Consider the following 22,954-nt stretch of genomic DNA (forward strand, 5'->3'; position numbering starts at 1 on the left):
TCACTTACTTTCTTGCCCAAGACAATACATCCAGTTTCTTATTTTCAGCTACCATCTGCTGATAACACTTAGTTCTAAAACCCAGAACATAAACATTTTCTACATTTTAAACTTTTTTTTCTACACTTTGAGCCTTTCTATGAATCTTTTTATGCCAAGAGGCAAGCTTATCTGTTCATAACAAAGCCGTGGGGTGGGGTGAGGTGGAACAAAATATGAAGATTGAAAGTTAGCAATGTAGCCCAGTAGTTCATTTAATCTCAAGGAAACAAGCAAGACAGAAACGCGATTCTCCAGGGGTACCAATGTGTTAAAGAAAGCTTTTACTTGTTATGTTTATCTTGGTGTGTTCCATAGGGTACCAAATCACTCTATTTTACTTTCTAACTATTTACTCTTGCCTTTTTTGTTGTTCCCTGCCAATTTGATCTTCAAACTTTGACATGTGATTCATCTGTTCCTTAAATTTTAAACATGCAGCTTCATTCCAAGGTTAACTTTAGTTGCCTCCTTAATCAAGTTTCACGAACTTTTCTTGTGATATAGTTCCACAGTCTGTCCATCACTGGAACTATGGACCTTTTTTTTTGCTTTTGCCACTTCATGTCTTCCATTCCAAATTTAAAGCAAAAATTTTTAAGACACCTTACTCCAGAGTGATTGTATGATAATAGTCCAGCTAAAATGTATAGTTTTTGATTTTTAAAAATTTATATAGATACTTTATAGTACACAATATAAAATATTAATTAATAAAATAGAGAAAATATGGCACAGTAAGATTAAGAAACTGTTTATGTCATAGGCAAGATGGCTAAGCATATTTTTTAAAACAGAATTTTTGGAAGTTCAGAATAAGCGTTTGATCAGGTGTGATAGGAAGAACACTGCTGAAGTTGCTCTACCTTCCCACACCAGCCAAAGTTCCCTATCTCCTGCCATTCCCTATAATTCCAACAATATAAATTTAATTTTAATTCAAAATGACCAATTAAATTACAAATGCTATTAATAGGAGAAGGAGTTTTGAAAGTAAATAAAGTATCCAAAGACCAATTTGGTCTTTTCATAATTTCCCCCAGACCATACACTATATGTATTTTGGAAGATTAACATGCTAATGTTTATAAAATGCTTTAAAGTTTTTTGAGTAAAAAAAGAGATCTAAGTAGTACAATGACAAAAGTAATATAGTAAAATGTTCAAAAAACATATAACTCACATATATGTATAGAACACTCATATGGAAGAAATCCTTATATATTTTCTCTTTACATTTGCATGACATTTTCTCTCTCTCTCTCTTTAATTGTGACAATATCTACTTTATTGAAAAACCAGGGTTATAGTAACATGTTCCCATTGCAAGTATTCATTATAGAGATTTAATTCACTGAGAAGTATATTAGCATATAAAATCTGCAGTTTGCCTATCAAAGCTAAATATTTTATGTCAGTATATTTTTGAATGCATATTTTAAATAGATGTAAGAGGAGTTATTGCAGGAAGTTTCTTCTTAGGAAAGCTATTATTTGTTCTCAGCTATGCATTCATTAGTCACCTATTAATAGCCACCACTTTATGCTCCAAACATTCAAGGTTCTTCATGGTAAAATACCTGTTTCTTCATGGTAAAATAAATATTTCTTCTTAGTGTCATTTTTGCTTGATGTTCTATGTAGCCACAATTTTTGAGATATTTTAGGCCCCATTACCTTCTCTTTTGTCCCTTAGTATTCTGTGAATGGTTATTTACTCAACTAAAATAATTTTCTATAGAAAGAAAATAATATCTAGAGGATAGCCACCCCAAAATTTTGTGGCTTCTTCCTTGGTTACCCCAATTTTGTTCCCATTCCTTATGTGGGTTATACATTTAACAACCAACATTATGAAAACCAGGCTATATTCTTGGAAGACATTCTCAAGTAGCTTAGAATATGTTTAAAGACAATGATGAAAATGTCATCATGTTAATCCCAAATAACCTGTTCATAAAATGAAGTAGCAGATACTAATTTCCTGAGAAATACCAGTTAATAAATTGAATTATTATAGTAGTGGATATGTTACATAAAAAATATCAAATAATATAATAAGTGTTTGGATATTTTACCAGGCTAAATCTCTTTTAATATTTAAATTTATGATTTATTAATTTTTAAAAATATACTATAGAGTTAAGAAGTCAAAAAAACTTTACAATTTGATCTAATTAAGTTATTTGCATTCATAAAAACAGTAATTCTACTCAGCAAATGAAAATTTACCCAAAAAACCATCATATGCATCCAAATATATTTCACAATCTCTTATATTAATGAATGCAAACATTTAAAACTACACTCTTAATATTAAATAATGTCAGAAGCAAAGTCAAGTGAAAAACACTTGGACACTCTTGACTACAGTTTGGTAGAGGAGGCCCATTAATACATTTATAAATTTCTTCCATGGCAGGAGAAACTAGTCAAGTGAAAAATGCTATCTCCATTTTAGAGACTGGTTCAGCAGATTAAATCCAAATTCACAAGCCTTAGGTACTAAACTAGATTTCAAACATGGAGTATCTTGCCAATCCAAGAAAGCCATTTGTGATGATACATCAAGTGTTTGCAATAGTTTTTTGTTTTGCATTTCAATAATTTTATTGAAATATACAGCCCTTAGTACCGAAACATAATGGTAGTTGGTTAGGTTACCTCTGCCAACTCTAAATTAACACCAGTGAAATAAAATATTGAAATACAGCAGCTTTTTGTAAAAAAAATGAAACATCTATAGAACATGGCTTACAAAAGTAAAAGATATACTGTGGTTCTTTGGTTTATTTTCCAGTGCATACTTTTTCATAACATGATGTCAGAATTGGATACAACCATCTGAAATAAACTCAGGCTACACACTGCACTGAATAACTGTTTATAGTACTTTTAACATTGTAGTTCTCCTTATGTTTACTGACCTAATAGAAAACCTGAACACAATCTCAGCAATCGGATGATTATGAAGATGCTTGTAGCTAATGCTCGACTTACGACCACGATTGGTTCTGACAGACCGGTCCTAACACGATTTGGTCATAAGTTGAGTAAGCTATATGTACAGTACTGTGAAATGATGTTACAAAAATCTTTAAGTCATATTTTATCATAATTTTCTTTCATTATTGTAATAGATCATAATTTTCTTTGTTCATTTTATGCCATTGGTATCATCTCTACACCATTTTGTTTATTTTTACATTCGTCGGGTTTAAGTAAAACACTGAATTATCAGTACAACTGGTTTAATATTTTCAAAACATACAAACTACAGGTGCATACAAAAATACAAAATACAGGTGTAAAAAATACCATAGGAAACATTTTTCCCAATTGCAAAACATCAAAATATATAAACATGTATGAAACATGTTATTGGCCGCTGATGCTTGGCTGCAGATCGTTGATGTCATCATATGAGGCAGTAGTTGGGGTTACAGGAGTTGGCTTTTTCATAAACATGTGCGATCACATTCACTTTCTTTCCTCCTTCGTACTTGTTCATTGATTGGTTTCTCATATGTGCCTTGACCAGAGGGTTACAGCAGAGCGAGTGGCCCCTTGCTCAAGCCAGTGACCTTGGGCTCAAGCTGGTGAACCCATGCTCAAGTCGGATGAGCCTGCGCTCATTTTTGTGTCGAGATCAATGGCTTTTCTTTCCTTCTTGGCAGGCTGAGGTGTAGACAAAGACAATTTCCTCTTGGTAGACATCTTGGGAGGGATTTGATGAAAAATATCCAAGACACAAAATATAAGTCTGGGATAACAGTTGAAATGGTGCACGCAGAGATGGTAGTGCTGCCGGAAGCTGGTCCGCACTGTCATACACCCAGCTGGGCAATGCTTGCGCTGCCAGATGCAGAGCAGTCATGGCTAGCAATTGTGGTCATAAAGTCAAATGGTCGTAAGTTGCATAGGTCGTAAGTTGATCAATATCTGTATTTACTTAAGTACAGGAATTAATGAAACTATATTCACATTTTATTTTATTTTTTTTAAAGGAGGACTTTTTTTAATTTTTTTATTTATTCATTTCAGAGAGGAGAGGGAGAGGCAGAGAGAGAAAGAGAGAGAGGAGAGACAGAGAGAGAGAGAAGGGGGGAGGAGCAGGAAGCATCAACTCCCATATGTGCCTTGACCAGGCAAGCCCACGGTTTTGAACCGGCGACCTCAGCATTTCCAGGTCGACGCTTTATCCACTGCACCACCACAGGTCAGGCTATATTCGCATTTTAAACAAAATTCTAAATTAGAAGCAATGGTAGTTTTATAAAAGCAGTCCCTAGTAAAAACTTCTGGGGTTTTAAATCATGTTTTCAGTGATGTTAATTTATTTTAAGTTATGGTACAATATGTTAAACTTATTTTCTTTATTTTCTTGGTGAACTAGGCTGAAGCAATGAATTTGTATAAAAACCTTCTTTCCTGGAAACAAACATTACCCTTTTTCTATAAAAATATTATTAAAGGTAAATTAATACAGTATGACAAAATTACTAGGTATATAGTTTTGCTTTAAATAAAATATCCTCGAATATAAATGAAATAAAGTCCACATCTCTGGATAATCTATTCCTGCATTATAAGTACTAAGAAACCATTTTCACTGCTTAAAATTGTGACCCTTTTGCTTTAAAAATGCATTTGTAAAATGTTGTTTCTGAGTAAACTTCATAATTTAACATTTAAATTTAAAGTAAATAAGTTACCCTTTTTAATACCACCTAAGCCTGACCTGTGGTGGCACAGTGGATAAAGCGTCGACCTGGAAATGCTGAGGTCGCCGATTCAAAATCCTGGGCTTGCCTGGTCAAGGCACATATGGGAGTTGATACTTCCAGCTCCTCCCCCCTTCTCTCTCTCTGTCTCTCTCCTCTCTCTCCCTCTCTGTCTCTCTCTAAAAATGAATAAATAAAATAAAATAAAATAAAATAAAAATACCACCTAAAAATATTTGACCCAATATGGAAAGTTGGATCAATGTTATAAATAAAGAGCCACAGTTTACGTTTCCACACTTGTTATTAACATTTCACATTATTTTCTTGGCTTTGTTCGTATGCCTCATAGATGAGTTCAAATTTAAGCATTATTCCACTACAACATAATGTTAATTAGGCAGTTTTCCCAAATATGAGAACATTAATGCTAATCTAGTTGTGATGTTTTGAGGCTTTACAGTTTAAATCCACTATAATATTATGAGATTCATAGTTCAAGATTGATTGGAGAAGAGTTTATGTTGCTGTAATAATACAATTAAGGAACTAGTGTAGGAATTGTTAGAAGGTGGGTTATTCTGTAGTAACTACTCTTTAATTGTTGTGCAGTTTTCCCGGAAACAATCCATTTCAACTTCTGAACAGTTGGTTTGGAACATTTGTTTGATGAATATTCAGTTAAACACTTGGATACGAGCTCTTGCCAGAAGGTCAAATCTATGTCATTTTTCTTGGAATGTCTTTAAGACGTTCTACTCCTTCTGTTAACTTTACACACTTCTGCACTTAGATTTCCAATGCAATGATAAACAATGCCAACACAGAAGACCTTGTTTTAGAAAATATGATCCTGCAGTGGCATGCCTTAAGTTGAGCCTCTAGTCTTTCAAAATTAAGACTATTCCTCCTTCCAAGTGGTAAGTTCTCTTAAATGAATGAATAATAGAGTTGCAGAAATTAAAAATCAGTAATAGTAGCTTGGCCAGGTGGTGGCACGGTGTATAGAGCATCGGACTGGGACGTGGAGGACCCAGGTTCGAAACCCCAAGGTCGCCAGTTTGAGTACGGGCTCATCGGGTTTGAGCAGGGCTCACCAGCTTGAGTCCAAGGTCGCTGGCTCGAACAAGGGGTCACTCAGTCTGCTGTAGCCCCTCCAGTCAAGGCACATATGAGAAATCAATTAATGGGCAACTAAGGAACTGCAACGAAGAACTGATGTTTCTCATCTCTCTCCCTTCCTGTCTGTCTGTCCCTATCTGTCCTTCTCTCTGAATGTCTCTATCTCTGTCACATAAAAAAGCAGTATTAGCTTTGACTTTCCAACACACCTCTAAAACAATATTTTCAATTTTTCTCAAGTGTGAAACTTTGAACCTATACTGGCTTATTTGGATCAAGTAACTTAGTCACCAATGGGGCATTCTTTTCCTCTTGTATTTATTTTATAGTTATGTAGAAGTAGCTCAGTCTGACCCATCCAGGATGTTTGGGCATTACCTTCACATTGGACAGGAATCTGTCCAGTAAATTAACAGCTAGAGAAAATGTTTCTGTGTCAAAGCCAAAGAACTAAAATCTTACTTCAGAGTCCCTTAGTCTTGCAATCATTCTGAGGTCATCATCATGTGTAGGTTCAGTTCATCTCAAACCACAAACATTTGGCTGACAATTAGACTCCTATTCCAACAGGGCATACAGCTGGTGTAGCAGTTTCAGAGAGTCAGTTGTTGTGAGTACCTCTCTCATCTTGATTATGTATGAGGCTCCTTAGCTGTAATCACCTTCCTCAAGCCTGCTCTCAACTCAGCCTAGGGTATCAGATCCAAGACCTGAAGGTTATATACTAAGCTACAGATATACTCATATTATATCTTGGAAATTACAAGAAGACATAGGATGGAGTAATTACTTATGTATGTGCTGTTTTAGAAAGGACCTCTCATATTAATATTTGTCTAGCAGCATCTTTAATTATGAAAAGGAATTTGCTTGGTGGACCAGGAAAGGGATTTAAAGCAGGGGTATTTTACAGATATCATTCTAAGCTAAAGAGTCAAAATGTGCAAAAATATCAGGAAGTGAAAGGAAAAAAAATGGCCAGAGATGAGATTGGAGTAGAAAGCAAATATTAGAGTAGCCTAATTCTTCATGACATAGTTATGACCTCATTTTTTATACTTGATGTTATGAAGAAATATATGTGCACTAATACTTCTAATCCCTAACTAATGTTGTATTTCTCTGATAGTTAAAAAACATTAGTTCTTTATCAAAATCCTATAGATTTATTTTCAGAAGGCTTTTACTCATCTTTGAAATGTTCCTCTAAAATTGTGAAACTTACAACTATACCTATGGTGTACCTAGCCAGTGTTAAGAATAGCTGAACCAGACAGTAATGCAGTAGATAGAGCATTGGCCTGGGAGCTGAAGACCTAGGCTCAAAACCCCAAGGTTGCCAGCTAGAATGCAGGATTGCTGGCTTGAGTGTTGGATCAATGACGTGACTTCATGGCCACTGGCTAGAAACCCAAGGTCTCTGGCTTGAGCAAATGGTCACTGACTCGGCTGTAGCCCCCACCCCCACCATCAAGACACATGTAGGAAAGCAGTCAATGAACAACTCAAGTGCCACAACTGTGAATTGATGCTTCTCATCTCTCTCTCTTTCTTTTTTTTTTTTTTTTTTTTTTTTTTTGTATTTTTCTGAAGCTGGAAACGGAGAGATAGTCAGACAGACTTCCGCATGCTCCCGACCGGGATCCACCAGGCATGCCCACCAGGGGCAATGCTCTGCCCACCAGGGGGCGATGCTCTGCCACGACCAGAGCCACTCTAGTGCCTGGGGCAGAGGCCAAGGGGCTATCCCCAGCTCCCGGGCCATCTTTGCTCCAATGGAGCCTTGGCTGCGGGAGGGGAAGAGAGAGACAGAGAGGAAGGAGGGGTGGAGAAGCAAATGGGTGCTTCTCCTATGTGCCCTGGCCGGGAATCGAACCCGGGTCCCCCGCACGCCAGGCCGACGCTCTACCGCTGAGCCAACAGGCCAGGGCCTCTCTCTCTTTCTTTTTGTCCTTGTCTATCCCTCTCTCTCTTTCTCCATCTTTATCTCTCTCTCCCACTAAAAAAAAAATTTGTAGACAACAGACCATTTTATGTGATTAATAAGTAGGAAGTTATAATGTGACTTGAGCACTACTAATAGTACAGAATAGCATTAGGTAATTAGCATTTATAATGTTATACAGTTATAAAAATCACAAAATAATAACAAAACAAATTATCTTCATCCAAACTGGGGCTATGCATTGTACAAATTATTGGCTAAAAGAAAACCTGTGTTCATCTACCAAGTTCTACAAAGAAAATTATATAATAGTGTTTTGTTTTATAACCATTTCCCACACTAAAATAATGTTTTTCTTATCTTTGGTTGGTTTTACATGACTTTTTTGCTAATAGAGTGCTTTTTCTATCAGTGCTTCATGTCTGTCTGCTTCTATTTGACAAAACTGTCTTATTTTGGTCTAATTGACCATAAATTTTCCTTTTATTTCCTTTCAAAATCAATTTGTTATGTTTAGAAAGGTTAAAGAGATTTACTTATGATGACTGAAAAAGATAGTGTTGCTTTGGGCAATTAAGCATGCCTTTCCCCTTGATACTACCCCCACCTTCACCCCCATGCTAGAAGTAAAAGAGCATAATTTGATTTACTTTTAAAAGTTAGAGAATAAGCCCTGGCTGGTTGGCTCAGCGGTAGAGCGTTGGCCTGGAGTGCGGGGGACCCGGGTTCGATTCCTGGACAGGGCACATAGGAGAAGCGCCCATTTGCTTCTCCACCCCCGCCCCCCTTCCTTCCTCTCTGTCTCTCTCTTCCCCTCCCACAGCCAAGTCTCCATTGGAGCAAAGATGGCCCGGGCGCTGGGGATGGCTCCTTGGCCTCTGCCCCAGGAGCTAGAGTGACTCTGGTCACGGCAGAGTGACGCCCCGTAGGGGCAGAGCATCGCCCCCTGGTGGGCAGAGTGTCGCCCCTGGTGGGCATGCTGGGTGGATCCCGGTCGGGCGCATGCGGGAGTCTGTCTGACTGTCTCTCCCCGTTTCCAGCTTCAGAAAAAAAAAAAAAAAAAAAAAAAAAGTAAGAGAATACATATAAGTGCTGGAGCTGCTCTTAACATTTCATATAAAAACTATAAAATCAAACAAAAAGAAATCTAAAACCTTACCAGTAATTAATAAGGAGCATTGAATGCGTGGTAGAATTTTAAATGTTTATAACAATTATAATGTGATGACTAGAGTTAGAATAACACTAAAATTCAACGTAAGTTCTATCTCTCCAGTTAAGATGGGGAAGTGGAAAAATATATATATACACTCACACCCAGCTATGGTTTCTAAATTATTGATAGGACAAAGGAAGTGAAACATGAGAAAAACTGAGTTAAACTAAAAATTTAACAATAGAGGAAGTATAAGGTATTATATAGTTGGAGTACTTGTGAAATAATGTAACAATAAGCATTGTTTTAAAGCACAGCCTTCCTGGAAATTCACAGAGCCACATGATTTTAATGGCTACTCTTATAATATGTCAACAATTATGACTTCTCTACTTTTATTATTAACTTCCTCCTTCTCAATATAAAGTTCTTTCTTCCAGCTCTTTAACTCCTTCATTGACAAATACTGTGTTCTATGACATCATTGCTGATCTTCTTGACATAGTCTCCAAATATCTTGCTTTATTCAAATTTCACCTTCTTCCCCCTCCAACCATCTCTGAGAAGCTTTATTTCATAAACTGGGAGACAGTTAAGTATATCATATCCAGAACTTACAGAAGATAATGTGTACTACCTCTGTTATAACACTTAACTGTATTAAAACTTTTTTGCAGGTTTGTCTCTTTATTATACAGTGAAATCTTAGTTACCAATATTAAAAAAAAAATTCTAAATGAAGTACAGTATGAATTGAGTAAACCAGGTGAAATCACAGTTTTCAATATGTATTCCAACCAAAATTCTCAATTCCATCATTTTAACATCAATATCCCCTAATCTCTGGGGGTTTTGGTTTCAATCTGTAATTACTTTATAAGGTTATTGTCAGATATATATGATATAGTCTCTGTAAAATGTCCTAGAAAAATATACTTAATTTATATTAGTATTTTTAATCTAATAAATTTAAGGATTTTTCAACATATTATAAAATAGATAGACAGTATCCTAGACAGAAAAACAACATATATACATTATTACATTAGGTTTAAGTCTTCAGACAATATTTTCTGTATTATTGGACATTTCTGAAGCTCTGAGAGATTGGCAGAAGAATGTCCTTAATGCCATCTGCCTTAATGTTTCATAGCGAAATGTCACAAGAGAGTCAAACTTCATTGCATCTCAAAGCTAGATATATATTATTGTGAAGAGAAAGTTGTGGTGTCAAGTGAGTGGTTTATAGGGTATCCACTGTCTTTATCAGATTCTTTATGATATAAAGGAAAGAATACCACTAAGTGCAATTTAGGCAGTTTCAAAAGTATAATAAAGCAAAATGAACAATTTTAAACTGTTTTAATATTAAAGCTCAAATAAAAGAAAACTTATTAATATAAAAATAGATATAGCCTGACCTGTGGTGGCACAGTGAATAAAGTGTCAACCTGGAAACGCTGAGGTTGCCGGTTCAAAACCCTGGGCTTGCCTGGTCAAGGCAAATATGGGAGTTGATGCTTTCTGCTCCTCTCCCCTTCTCTCTCTCTCTCTCTCTCTCTCTCTCTCTCTCTCTTTCTCCCCTCTCTATAATGAATAAATAAAATCTTTAAAAAAAGATATAGTATTGCAGTAGGTTAAACACAAACAACTATAGTTCATCTTGGTAGAGGCTCAAAATCATTTAACAAACTTTACTGCATAGTCATAATAAACACTTTTCAGAGATGTGAATAGAAAAGCTAGTTTTAATATATTCCAATCCAGCAGCCAGTACAGTAGTTCTCCCTTACTCATGGTTTTGTTTTCCACAGTTTCAGCTGCCCACAGTCAACAATAATCCAAAAATATTAAATGAAAAATGTCATAATTAAACAATTCATAATTTTAAAATTTTACATCATTCTGAGAAGCATGATGAAATCTCAGTGTCTTAATCCTTCCTGCCCAGGATAAAACATCCCTTTGTCCAGTTTAGCCACATATACACTCTCCTCCTGTTAGTCAATAACCATTTTGGTTATCATATCGACTTGTGTTCAAGTAACCCTTGTAGTAACCTAATACTACATCACAATGCCAACATCATTCACGTCACTTTATCTAACCACACAGACATTGTATCATCTCACAGCATCACATAAAAATGGGTGAGTAGAGTACAATAAGATATTTGAGACAGAGAAAATGACTACATTCACATAACTTTTATCACAGTATATTTTTATAATTCCTCTATTTTATTATTGTTATTCTCTTACTGTGTTTAATTTATAAATTAAACTATATTATAGGTGTTTATACATAAGAAAAACATAGTTTATATATAGTTCAGTGCTATTCACAGTTTTAGGCATCTACAAGGAGGTCTTGGAACATATCTCTAACAGATAAGGGGATATAAGTTATAATTATAATAATAAAATATAGGTGTAGGATTAAAAATGGATAAAAACATAAAAGAAAATAGTATAGCAGTAGGTTGTGTGATTTATGACAAATGAGGCATCAAAATCAATAATAAAAGAAAAGGTGTTAGATAAATGCAGATTCTCACCTCATTTTACACACACACACACACACACAGAAAATAAGTTATTGGATGATTAAATAGTTAGCTATATAAAATCTAGTAAAAAAAAAACGGATGTTAGTGAGACATTTACCCAACTATTTGATATTTAGCTAATATCTAAAATGAAGAAAACTTAAATGATTACACAAATGAAAAGAACTACAGATTTGGCTGCATGAAACTTCTGACTATGACAACGTCTTTTTTAAAATGTATAATAGCCTGACCAGGTGGTGGTGTAGTGGATATAGCATCTGACAGGGACACAGATGACATAGTTTCAAAACCCCAAGGTCACCAGCTTGAGCATGGGCTTTCCAGCTTGAGCGTGGGGTCATTGCCTTGAGCATGGGATCATAGACATAAACCCATGATTGTTAGTTTGAGCCCAAAAGGTCACTGGCTTGAAGCCCAAGGTCGCTGGCTTGAACCCAAGGTAGCTGGCTTGAGCAAGGGGTCACTTGGTCTGTTTTAGCCTCCTCCTCCCGTCAAGGCACATAAGAGAGAGCAATCAATGAATAACTAAGATGCCACAACAAAGAATTGATATTTCTTATCTCTCCCTTCCTGTCTGTCCCTCTCTCTGTCTCTCTCTTTGTCTCTGTCAAGAAAAATGTAAAATAGATTAGATAATATAATTGCAGCAAAAACCCCACAAAATTTACAAGATAGTGATATGACTAGCATAAAATATTTAAAGCAAATATTGGTGTTAAATATTCTTTCAAAAATTTTTAATATACTTTATTTTTTATGTTTTTTAATTTAATTTATTGGGGTTGCATTAATAAAATTATATAGGTTCAGCTGTACAATTCTATAATACATCATTTGTATACTGTATTATGTGCTAACTAGCCCAGGTCGAGCTTTCTTCCATCACAATTTACCCCTCCTTTACCTTCCACCACCTCTTATAGGTTTATTTAGCAAAACTATAGCCCTGGTCAGTTAGCTCAGTCAGTTAAAGAGTCATCCCCCCCAAAAAAAAAGTTGTAGGTTTGATTCCCAGTCAAGAAGCATACAAAAAACAACCAATGAATGCACAACTGAATGGAACAAGAAATGAATGTTTCTCTCTTTCTTTCCCTTCTCTGCATCTAAAACCAATCAATTAAAAAAATTTAAATTGTGTAATGTACCACCTAGATACTGGGAAATGAATATAAACATAATATTTCACTATTCTCATTCATACTTCCATTCATAATCACTATTTCCATATTTTTGTAGATATCTGAAGTGAGAAGTGGGGGAGGGCAGAGACAGACTCTCGCAAACACCCGACTGGAATCCACCCGGAAAGTGCACTAGGGGGCAATGCTCTGTCCATCTGGGGCATTGATCTGTTGCAACTGGAGCCATTCTAACACCCGAGGCGATGGCCATGAAGCCATCCTCAGCACCTGGGTCAACTTTGCTCCAGTGGAGCCATGGCTATAGGAGGGGAAGAAAGAGACAGAGAGGAAGGAGAGGGGGAGGGGTTGAAAAGCAGATGGGCACTTTTCCTGTGTGCCCTGACTGAAAATCGAACCCACGACTTCCACACACCAGGCCAATGATTTATCACTGAGTCAGCTGGTCAGGGCTACCATGACATTTTAGTGGGTTGAGTGAAATGCTATTTAAATTTCTTTCTCTTTTGAATAGTAATATCCTTCAATAAATCTGATGCCTATTAATATTGTTTATTTTATGCAATTAAAGTGAAATATTTTTTCACTTTAATTTGCATAATATTTTATGCAATTAAAGTGAAAGTCCTCGGATTTTTTTTTCTAATCCTAACTTCACCCTAATACATACAGAATAAATTTTATCCCTGATAACTCCAAGCAACAGCATTTAATATAATACTGAATCATCTCCATCAATCCTTCATTCACATCTCAACTTCACCTTTTCTAGCCCTTAAGGTTAGCCAGCAGGAAGCTGATCAAGGTTCAGGTACCAATTCTGTTGGCTACTTGTTTTGATAAATAAAATTTTATTGCCATGCAGACATACCCATTATTTTAAAGATTATCCAAAGCAAAGACTAAAATAGATGCTATTTGGTCCTTTACAGAAAATGTTTATGATTCTTTGGTCTAATATGCAATCCAGAAATCCCAAGTTTTTATGTTGTTGCTGCTGTTGTTTTGCTTGTTTTCTGCTCCTTTTGATTGTCTGGCTTTTCTTTTGGCTTTCTTCTTTCTCTGTTAATTGCTGGGTATGAAAACAATGGCCTCCTACTACGTTTGCTTTATTCCTTGTCCAATTTATTTATTTAATTAGCTTTCTAACATTTAATACTTCTCACTATACTATAAAGTCATGAGAACAAATGTAACATTTGCCTTCTGAATCATTATCCCCCTCTGACTAGTGTGTATTAAAAACTGAATATTTATTAAACACATAAATTAATTCCAGGTGGGTAAATGCCATAGACTTACTTTGGAACAAAGAGAATAAGCTCATAAAGGAGTATTTCAGTTTTCCTAAAACCCACTTCAATACTTTTTCTAATAATACTAATAATTTGAGTAATGTATTATTCTGAAAAATATATTTATGTTATATTGTATAATAGTTACATTAATACTTTCTCTTAAAACACATTGTCACTATTTTTTAAGAATATTTGTGAAAATTTTAAGAAAATATGTTTAAATGCTGATAATTTAATTGTAGGCCACCACTTTACAAGTCATATATGTAATGTATAATATAATTCGCTTTTGTTTATGAAGTTGTATATCACCATTTTTTCCAGTCCCCTTTGAAAGCTTTAGAAATATTTTCTGGTTTTTGTTAATTAAAATTTCAGTCATTTTAAATCTATTTTCATAATTCTGCAAAGCAAGCTGTTTGAATTGAAAATACAAAAAGCATATGGCATTAGTAAAATTTAGGATGTGGAGATGTATGAAAACTAGGCACCTAAAAAGTAGTGAATAAATATTGGTTTCAACTTATGATGTAAAAGAACGATCATAAAGGTATTCACGGTCAAATATATGAAATTCACTTAAAGATATATTTTCAGTCTTGGGTAATTACTTCAAGTAACCAAGAGGTTCACTAATTAGATAAAGCAGATGGGAGAACTGGTTACAAGTTCACAAACAGAGGTCACTAAAGTGACCTAAGGCTATAGATATTGTCTCTTTGACCTAGTGCTACTACTAGTCATGAGTGAATTAACATCATGATTGTTCCTTGATGCTTTAAGAAATCTGCCTGGTGCTTGACACCATGTTGTTGATACTAATATCAGTATATACTCCTTTAGACTTGAATAGATTGTTTGGTAAATATGAATATATAAATTAAAGGTAAAAAGTATATTTATTTTATACAATATATTTTATATCTTTAATTTGAAATGCACTGTAGAAAATAAGGCATCCCCAAAAATTTCATGCCAAATTAATCAATAGAAACCAAAAAGAGTTAGAAAAAATTGATATAAAAACTTCCAATGAGAAATTATTTGGTCAGAATTATTATTCGTTATTTAGAATACAAATATTTAACAAAATGTACATTCTAGTATTTATTAATATGCTATCAGACATTTAAAAAGTTATTGTAAAAACATTATTCAAAAGAACATTTTACAGTTTATCTGATCAATAATAAAAGTAGAATGATGGAATGGTCCTGTTACTTATGATTAAAGTACCTAGAAGACTTAGCTAATTTCAGTCTTTCTAGTTTCATCACGACTAGATAAATTATGAGTACTAGATACTCTTCTTAAAAGTATAGTTTTCCCATTGATACGTAAAGACACATGCAGCCCCATGTTTATAGCAGCATTGTTCACAGTGGCCAGGACATGGAAACAACCAAAAAGCCCATCAATAGATGACTGGATAAAGAAGATGTGGCACATATACACTATGGAATACTACTCAGCCATAAGAAATGATGACATCGGAACATTTACAGCAAAATGGTGGGATCTTGATAACATGATACGAAGCGAAATAAGTAAATCAGAAAAAACCAGGAACTGTATTATTCCATACGTAGGTGGGACATAATAGTGAAACTAAGAGACATTTATAAGAGTGTGGTGGTTACGGGGGGGGAGGGGGGAATGGGAGAGGGATAGGGGGTGGGGAGGGGCACAAAGAAAACAAGATAGAAGGTGACAGAGGACAATCTGACTTTGGGTGGTGGGTATGCAACATAATTGAACGACAAGATAACCTGGACTTGTTATCTTTGAATATATGTATCCTGATTTATTGATGTCACCCCATTAAAAAAATAAAATTATATAAAAAAAAAAAAAAAAAAAAAAGTATAGTTTTCCTATTAACTTAGAAATCACTTTACATCAATTTTATAGTCAAATAGGCTTTTAAAAATATATATAAAATACCAGATTAAGGGTGAATTTAATGTAATAAGTTGAAGACAAAACAAATACCAGAAAATATAAATGCATAGTTAAAACCACAATTATATCTTATTTCTTTGCCTATATCGTTTCTTTTCCTTCCACTACCAAGAGCTTAGAGCCACATAGTACAAGTAGCAGAAGTCCCCATTAATGAACACTTCATTAGGCAGAGCGCCAGGAAAACACTTATGATTTCTTCTTTGTCCTTTTCCTTTCCCCAGCACCCTACCTCCACAAAATTATTGAATTTTCTATTGGATTCTAATTAAAATATCAACAGAAAAATAGAAGTATGTACCATATGCCTATAGAGAAAGACTTGAGGTCTTCTTGAAAGGAACTAGCTCAATCATAAATCATATGGACTGTGGAACTATCAAAAGGTAGTTAATCAAGGGTGTTTTTCAAAAGACGTTATACATCATACTGAACTTTTCAGGAGTCAGTAAGTTCCTGGTGGAACAGCAGGTTTACAAAATTTTAAAGATTGAAAGGTAATAGAGATGAGAGGCTTGAGATGAGCAAGTACACGATACAGAATTTGCTCAACTGAAAAAATGAGGCTGACAGAATCTGTTCCTAGATAAGTTTCCTTATTTCAGAATGTGGTGATCAAATTGCATAACTACAGACCATTGAGTGTCAGGATGACGTCCCTAGATTTGTGTTTTTCCCAAGTACTGTGATACATATGAGAAGGTTAATTTTAACTGGGATAGCTTGGGCAAAAAAGGTATATACAACCCATCTAGGATCTTCCAACAACTGAATTGTATGTGCTATAGTATAAGAAGTCTGCTTCTCATTTAGAAAGGTTTTCATTATTTAGAGGTTTATGTTATTTAGCAAAGGTTGACTAAATTGGTAGTGGAATTGAAGAATGTTTGTAACCCATGCTATAACTTGGCATCTGTTTCAGGAAAATTTTCTTTGCTTAAGCTGATGGAAAAATATATTGTTAGAGATATGGTGAGTTATTATTCAACCAATATTCTACATCATTTGGGCTATTACTAATCACAGCTAGTTGGGAAACCAAGTTGGGAGAGGCCTTCATGAAATTGTTCACACAGAGAAGCACCAATCGACAGCAAGCCCTTTGGCAGAAACTGGAACTTCATGATGCAGCAGTTAACCTTGATATGGGTAGGGAGGTTGAACATCCTGCATAGTGCTGCCAGGAAATCCCTGTTGTGTACTAAAAGGGCACTGGCTGGTTGCATATGTAGGATGTCCCATTTCCCTACCCACTTCGTCGGGACCAGAAACACAACTCTGTCTCATGGAAGAAACATAAAATCTGCGTGTCAAAGAAATACAGATTATGCTACATTACTAGAAAAACACTCACTAATGTATTTAGTAGATGATAAAGCACTGAATGCTATGACCTTGGCTCATAAGAAGCAGTCAGATAAGTAAGATCTGCAAGCTCAGGGCCAGTAGGTAATTATTGAACCATAGTGGCCAGCTAAAGGACTTGCAGAATTGCCAGCAACTTCACTAACCACATAGGTAAAGCCTACAGAATTACACCACCTACTCTCAGCATTATACCAAGGCATGTAAAACTAGTGGTTCGGCAAATTTATTGAAAGTGGCCAGAAACAAAGTAACTCGAGAGAAAAAATCCAATTCCTACTTTGTAAGAAGATAAGGCTATATGTCCTGTAAAGCAGCACAGAATTTTAGGTCTGAAGGTCAAGGTAAAATGGTAAAAATTTTAAAATGTATCAATATCAGAAGCAAGATATCTGGGAGCAGTAGCCCAAGGAAGATCCAGTAATTCTAAATCAAGTTCAAGTTGGAGGAAGGAAACATAGTCTAAAATCAGTAGTAAAGGATCAGGTCACAAGGGGGTGGGTGCAATTACAAGGGAGAAAGTTAGTGGTATATTCCTGAAGTCACTCAGAATATATCATTGATGTCAGATGCAGTACCCAATTATATCTAGGAATTCTGTCAAAGGCAAGCGATAGAAAATAACAAGAGAAGGGCTGAGCTCTCAAAAACAAGGGCTCAGAAATAAAATAGTAATGAAAAATTCAGCCAATCTTTCTCCTATTTCTGGATTCTATAAAAAGATATAATAATCTCAGGATAAAATAAATCATTCAAATGAAATAAATATAGCTTTATAAAAATCTACTGTTATACTTATTTTCCCAAATTTTACCACAGGCTGCTGATTTTTTTGCTATGGACCTGTATATGGAAATTCATGATCAATAGGGGATGCTGCTGGCAGACAATCAGCTCTGTCAGTAGCACCAATTTGAGTGACAGCCTGAGATGCTGTTGAATTCTCACAAACTTTGAGTTAAGGGCTATGTTAATTAAACCATCTCAAAAAATTTTGGAATTCTAAAAACTGTTTATTCACATCTGTGTTAATATACAGTCAATTATCCTGACTTTAGCACTCTTCAGTGAGTGACAAGTAAGCCAATCTTAGGCTAAGAAAAAGGCTGACTCAGCACTGGGGATTCAGAACATATATATCTTTTTCTTTTCTTTTTTTTTTTTTTCCTTTTGCTCAGCAGTATGGATTCCGCACTGGAATTGTGCACTCAGTGTCTGGTTCACAAAATTTGTGGTTCTTATGTCTAGGGATTCAAAAATTCTATGCAAGTCTATGGCCAAACTGTTTTGTATAATATTCCCTTATAATTGTCTGTGTAATTTGTAGAGGGATACCAATTCAAAATTGATATTGGCAGTTTGTGTCTTCTCCTTGTATTTCCAACTTGATCTGTCTAGAAGTTATTGTTTCATTAAACTTTCCAAAAAAGACAAAACATTTCATTTCTCAATTTTCTCTATTATTGTATTTCTTCAAATTTATTGATTTATGCTTTTATAATTACTACTTTCTTCTGATACTTTGGAAGTAATTTTCCCTTCTTTATATAAAACTGTGTGTGTGTGTGTGTGTGTGTGTGTGTGTGACACAGACAGAGAGAGAGACAAAAAGGAACAAATAGGGACAGAAGGACAGGAAGGGAGAGAGATGAAAATCATCAATTCTTCATTGTGGCTCCTTTGTCTCCTTAGTTATTCATTGATGGCTTTCTCATATGTGCCTTGACTAGGGGGCTACAGCAGAGCGAGTGAACACTTGCTTAAGCCATCAACCTTGTGCTCAAGCCAGTGATCATGGAGTCATGTCTATGATTCCACCTCAAGCCAGCGAGCCTTCGCTCAAGTTGGTGAGCCTGCGCTCAAGCTGGCGAGGTCAGGATTTGAAACCTGGGTCTTCTGCATCCCAGTCCGAGGCTCTATCCACTGCCCCACTGCATCACCACCTAGTCATGCATATATAGAACTTGAATGTGGAAGCTTAGGTTGTAGATTTAATATTTTCTTCTTTACTAAAATGAATGTTTAATGTTAGAAATTTTCCTTTGAAGTGATACTTTAGTGTCACCACAAAAATTAAAAACTTTTACTTTAATTTTAATTTAGTTCAAGTTACTTTCTAATTTAATTTGTCTTCCTTTTTGAAAAACAGATTATCTAAGAGTATGTTATCTCTAATTTTCAAATATTTGTACTTTTTCAAGATACCTTTTTGTCAGTTTTTTGTTTTTTATTTTAATTTGTTGTGCTAACATGGATTTAAACGTCTCACTGAATACAAAATTCTCTCCCCCTCCCCCATGTCCCTACCTGTATCCCCTTTGTCCCCCTCCCCAGAACTTCCACACCCCTTCCCTCTAGCTCAGGCATCCCCAAACTACGGCCCACGGGCCGCATGTGGCCCCCTGAGGCCATTTATCCGGCCCCCTACCACACTTCTGGAAGGGGCACCTCTTTCATTGGTGGTCAGTGAGAGGAGCACTGTATGTGGCGGCCCTCCAATGGTCTGAGGAACAGTGAACTGGGCCCCTGTGTAAAACGTTTGGGGACCCTTGTTAGCTCTTGCTGACTTGCTATCTGTATTTCTCTGTTACGTGTATATAATTTCACTAATACCTTCACCTTCTCTGATCCCTTCCTCTCATCCCCCTTCCCTCTGACAACTCTCTCTCTGGTCCCTGAGACCTTGCCTCTCTCTTTATTTCATTCCTCAGTTCATTTTGTTCCTTAGATTCCACATATAAGTGAGATCATATGATATTTGTCTTTCTCTGCCTGGCTTATTTCACTTAGCATAATAGTCTCCAGGCCCATCCATGCCATAAGAAAAAGTAAGATTTTCTTCTTTTTCATGACCACATAGTATTCCATGGTATACTATGTATCACAACTTTTAATCCATTTGTCCACTGATGGACACTTGGGCTGATGCCAGATATTGGCCACTGTAAACAATACTGCAATAATCATGAGGGTGCATATCTTCTTTTGAATCAGTGATTTGGTATTCTTAGGATATATTCTTAATAGTGGGATAGCTGAGTCAAAAGGAAGTTCCATTTTTAATTTTTTGAGGAAACCTCATACTGTTTTCCACAGTGGCTGCACCAGTCTGCATCCCCACCAGCAGTGCAGGAGGGTTCCCTTTTCTCCACACCCTCGCCAGCACTTATTGTAAGTTGATTTGTTAATGAGCACCATTCTGACAGGTGTGAGCTGGTATCTTATTGTGGTTTTAATTTGCATTTCTCTGATGATTAGAGACATTGAACATTTTTTCATCTGCCTATTGGCCATCTGTATGTCCTCTTTGGAGAAGTGTTTGTTCTTTTGCCCATTTCTTAATTGGATAGTTTACTTTCCTGGAGTTGAGTTTTAGAAGTTCTTTATAAATTTTGTTTATTAACTCCTTATCAGATGTATTGGAGAATATATTCTCTCATTATGTGGGTTGTGTTTTTATTTTATTTTATTAATGGAGTCTTTTGCTGAGCAAAAATTTTTTAGATTCATATAGTCCCATTTGTTCATCCTGTCCTTTACTTCACTTGCCCATGGAGATAAGTCAACAAAAATACTGCTACGAGAGGTATTGGAGAGTTTACAGCCTATGTTTTCTTCCAATATGTTTATGGTTTCATGACTTACATTTAAGTCTTTTATACATTTTGAGTTTATTTTGGTGCATGGTGTAAATTGGTAGTCTAGTTTCATTTTTTTTTGCATGTATCTGTCCAATTTTCCCAACACCATTTATTAAAGAGACTGTTTTTACTCCATTGTATGCTCTTACCTCCTTCATCAAATATCAATTGTCCATAAAGGTGTGGGTTTATTTCGGGGTTCTTTGTTCTGTTCCATTTTTCTGTATACTTGTTCTTATATCAGTACCAAGCTGTTTAGAGTACAATGGCTTTGTAATATAACTTGATATCAGGAAGTGTGATACCTCCCACTTTATTCTTCATATTCAAGATTGCTGAGGCTATTTGTGTTCTTCTTTGTTCCCATATAAAATTTTGGAATGTTTGTTCTATATCTTTGAAGTATGTCATTGGTATTTTAATAGAAATTGTGTTAATTGCTTTGGGTACCATAAACATTTTAATGATGATTATTCTTCCTAACCATGAACATAGTATATGCTTCTACTTGTTTGTATCTTTCTTGATTTTTTTATCAATGTTTTATAATTTTCTGAGTACAAGTCTTTTACTTCCTTGGTTAAATTTACTTCTGGGTACTTTATTTTTCTTGTTGCAATAGTAAAAGGAATTTTTTCCTTAATTTCTCTTTCAGATAATTTATTTTTGGTATATAAAAATGTCACTAAATTTTGAATATTGATTTCATATCCTGCAACCTTGTTGAATTCACTTATCAGGTCTAGTAGTTTTCTGAATGAGACTTTTGGGTTTTCTATGTACTGTATTGTGTCATCAGCAAGTAATGATAGCTTTATTTCTTTTCCAATTTGGATGCCTTTTATTTCTTTTTCTTGTCTGATTGCTATGGTTAGGACTTCCAGAACTATGTTGAATAAGAGTGGTGAAAGGAGGTACTCCTGCCTTGTTCTTGATCTTAAGAGGATATTTTTTCATTTTTTCCCTTTGAGTATGATGTTGGCTTCGTGTTTGTCATAGATAGCCTTTATCATGTTGAGGTATGTTCCCTGTATTCCCACTTTGCTGAAGAGTTTTGTTCATGAATGGGTGCTGGATTTTATAAAATGCATTTTCTCCATCTATTGATATAATAGTGATTTTTATCCTTCCTTTTGTTTATGTGATGAATCACATTTATTGATTTTTTAAGTTAGTTCTATTATGGTCAGAGAACATACATTGTATCATACCAACATTTTAATTTCCTAAAATTTTTTAAAGCTCAGTGTGTGATATTTTAGTCAATTTTTTATGAGCTCTTGAAAAAGAATATCTATTCTACTGGTATTGAGTAGAGTGTTTTGTAAATGTTACTTTTGTCAAGTTCATTATTGGTGCTTTTCAGTTCTTTTGTATCATTGGTAAATTTCTGTATACTTGTTCTATTAATTACTGAGGAAAGGATTTAGAAATCTCAATATATAATTATGTCTATATCTTTTATTTCTTCTTTCTTTTCTATTGTCTTTTTGCTTCATGAAATTTAAAGTTATGTTTATTGGTGCATGAATGTTTAGAATTGTTGTATTCTTTTGATGAATTAATATCTTTATCATTATAAAATAATTTGTTATCCCTAGTAATATACTTTTATTCAAAATTAACTTAGTCTGACATTAATATAAAAATTTCAGCATTCCTTTGATTAGTGTTCTATGGTATATATATTTTCATCTTTTTATGGTGCACCTATGTATATCATTATATTTAAACTTGTAGAGTTTCTTATAGATAGCATATAATTGGATCCTGTGTATTTTTGGTCTTTTTAATTCAACATTGGTAACTTTTAAATTAATATTATTTGCATTTTATACCATTTACATTTAAAGCAGTTATGAATTGAAATTATTCTACTATTTTACTGTTTTCTATTTAACTTTTTTTTCATTCATTTGCTTTCTTATTTCTGAATTTTTTCAAAGTTTGTGAATTTTATTTTAGTATATCATTTTCATTGATCTATTGAT

General features: G+C 34.9%; 1 protein-coding gene and 1 pseudogene across 1 annotated transcript in view; one reads left to right on the forward strand and one right to left on the reverse strand.

The window, feature by feature from the left end:
• The window catches only part of HTR2C (5-hydroxytryptamine receptor 2C), a 217,247-nt gene that overhangs the window by 83,918 nt on the left and 110,375 nt on the right, over positions 1-22,954 (forward strand). The gene's annotated exons all lie outside the window — the stretch shown is intronic.
• Positions 5,305-6,512, reverse strand: LOC136386012 (cyclin-G1-like; annotated as a pseudogene).

This window comes from Saccopteryx leptura, chromosome X, assembly GCF_036850995.1.
Source record: "Saccopteryx leptura isolate mSacLep1 chromosome X, mSacLep1_pri_phased_curated, whole genome shotgun sequence".
NCBI classification, from domain to species: Eukaryota; Metazoa; Chordata; class Mammalia; order Chiroptera; family Emballonuridae; genus Saccopteryx; species Saccopteryx leptura.